Source organism: Oncorhynchus mykiss, chromosome 5 (assembly GCF_057628025.1).
Source record: "Oncorhynchus mykiss isolate SJ-2025 chromosome 5, ASM5762802v1, whole genome shotgun sequence".
NCBI classification, from domain to species: domain Eukaryota; kingdom Metazoa; phylum Chordata; class Actinopteri; order Salmoniformes; family Salmonidae; genus Oncorhynchus; species Oncorhynchus mykiss.
Window position 1 is genome coordinate 62,631,443 of NC_143026.1, and position 2,623 is coordinate 62,634,065.

General features: G+C 41.8%; 1 long non-coding RNA gene across 1 annotated transcript; it reads right to left on the reverse strand.

Annotated features, from left to right (window-relative positions):
* Positions 1 to 1,081: 1,081 nt before the first annotated feature.
* Positions 1,082 to 1,950, reverse strand: LOC149983542 (uncharacterized). Its single transcript, XR_016496209.1, has 4 exons — positions 1,839 to 1,950; positions 1,550 to 1,713; positions 1,332 to 1,439; positions 1,082 to 1,225 (listed from the first exon to the last, which is right to left on the reverse strand). It is a non-coding gene; the product is annotated as an uncharacterized LOC149983542 (long non-coding RNA).
* Positions 1,951 to 2,623: the final 673 nt, after the last annotated feature.

The following is a 2,623-nucleotide window of genomic DNA, read 5'->3' on the forward strand; positions in this document are numbered from 1 at the left end:
AGGTCAATGCCCGTCTTTTTTTTCGGGAAACACTTTTCACGGAACTTCAGGTTTTGAATGTCGTATGTACAAAAGTACTGTTAAATGTCTATCTTGCAAGCTCTAACGCCAACAATGCAGTGATTAACAACGTAGCACTAAAAATAACAAGGTAGAACAAAAACACACGATATATAAAAATAAGAACATGATAAAGTAAGTATAGTAAGCATACTAAATACAGGGTCAGTTCCATTACCGTATTTACAATGGGCAGGGATACTGGATCGAGAGGTAGATATTTACAGGGTAAGGTGACTAGGCATCAGGATATATGATGATTGTATGTGAGTGGGTTTGAGTGGAGTCAGTATAAATGTGTATTATGTGTGCGTGAGCAAATGATGGATACGTGTTTATATGTGTGTTGGAGTATCAGTGGGAGTACTTTGTAGGGACCTGTGAATGTGCATAGAGAGTGCAAAAATAATAATACAATTCAAAGGTCAACTCAGTCAGCATAACCATTTTGTTAGCAATCTTATGGTATGGGATAGAAGCTGTTCATGATCCTGGTGGTGTCAGACTTGATGCTTGCTGTGCAAACAGTCTATGGCTTGGGTGGTTGGAGTTTTACGATTTCCCGGGCCTTTCTTTCACACAGCCTGATACAGAGGTCCTGAATGGCAGGGAGCTCGGCCCCTTTTCAACCTCCTTGGGGGGGGGGGGGGGGGGGACCATTTTAAGTCCTTAGTGATTCGGACACAGAGGTACTTGAAGCACTCGACCCGTTCCCCTGCAGCCCTGTCGATGTGAATGGGGGGGTGCTTTCAGCAAAACTACAATTTCTTGCCTTCTCAAATGTCAACCAAAACTTAACATACTTTGTCTATTGGGCTTCAGTGCTTGACCGTCCAACTGAAGAAGATTGTTGGCTTTCACCGAGGTAACCCTAGGAAGACAAAGATAAAAAAAATATCAGTGTTAGGGAAACTAAAACTAGCTTCAAGCTATTTTGTGCAAATGCATATAGTTATTATCTGAGCTTTTTTAATATTCATTTTAACAGATGTTGACCCCCCGCTAGGAGCGAAAGAGCAGCGAGGTTTTCCAGGTCTCACCTTCCTGTCGCGCTTCTTCCAAACCAAGTAATTTGCCCGGATGTTGTAGCACTTGGTTCCCTTTCTTGATTCTGCTCCTGTAGTTCTCCTTCTGTTTCTCCTGCGTCTTGTCCATGTTCAGTCACCTTGATTGATAACAGGAATAAATGCAATTATATTTCATATTACAAAGACATTTCTTACATATGCCTTGGAGGGCCAGAAAATAAAATAACGGACAATCATTTTTACCTTGTCAGAAACCTCCACATCCTTCTCAGCCCGTGCCTGAAGGTGGTCCTCAAAGGCATTCTGATCTGGTTCGACAACTTCCACCACATCAGGTGGAGTTTCAGTGATCTGAAAGTACGTTATACAAAAATAGCAATAGACAACCATCAACACTGAGTCAATCACATTTGAAAGACTACAGTATATGCAATAATTGTATATATAATTGCATTGTTTACCTCAGTCAACAGCTGCAGCCCCCAGTCCGTAGTCAGTGGAGGCCTGGATGCTGCTGTTGTGTTCAAAGAGAATTACATTCAGGTTGTTCGCCCACCCTTCCTGGTACCAATCAAGGGACTTGCCCATGGCAGTCTTGAGGGTCTGGTTGGTCCATTTACCAAACCTGGAGGGGGTAGGAAAGCGATATCTACTGACAATGTAAGATAGTGAAATATGTCCATAGAAAAACAACAAATTGTAAAAAATAAATAAAAACAAACAATTGGTGACAGAATATAACATCTGTACCTTGTTCCAGCGTTCCTAACCTTGGTCACTCAAGATGACCTCAGGAGAACCGTGGGTGTTGAAGATGTCCATCATTGCATTGGAGATGGCCTTGCCAGTCTCGTCCTTGATGGGTATCATGCAAAACAAAAATCTATTTTTGGTTCCAAGAACCCTTTTTAATGAGTTACAGAAGATAATTTAGATTTAAGCACATACTCTTCCTTTACTGACCTTAATGGATATTGCCTCCAACCACTTGGTAAAGTGATCGGTCGCCGTCAGACACCAGCTGTTGCCATTGCTGGATTCAGTGAAGGGTCCGATAAGGTCCACCCCTAACATTTAAAGTGTTAGAGAGAAGATTACGTTATTCTTACCCATATGTGTCATACAGTATGCATATTTTCATATTTGTAAGCATGCTGACACACACATATTATATAATATTTAACTCTGCTTGTGGTCAAATAAAGCAACCATTAAAAAACTTCAGTGCAAATTTTGAATTGGGACACTTACCGATCATGTGCCATGGTGTAACAACTTCGATGGGCTTCAAGTCCGGCGCGACAGTCTTCGCCCTCTCAAACTTCTGGCAAGTAGACAGGGTACTGACCTTTAAGCAAACGTGACAAATTGAAACATTATGTGCTCTCTGAAATGACATTAATTGAAATCATAATCATTTCAGATATAATAGAATGTGATTGATAAACAAAAGGTAACTTCCCTTGCCCAGCTGTCCACCTCCTTGACAATTCCCCATCAGGGGGCCTCCCGGGTGGCGCAGTGGTTAAGGGCGC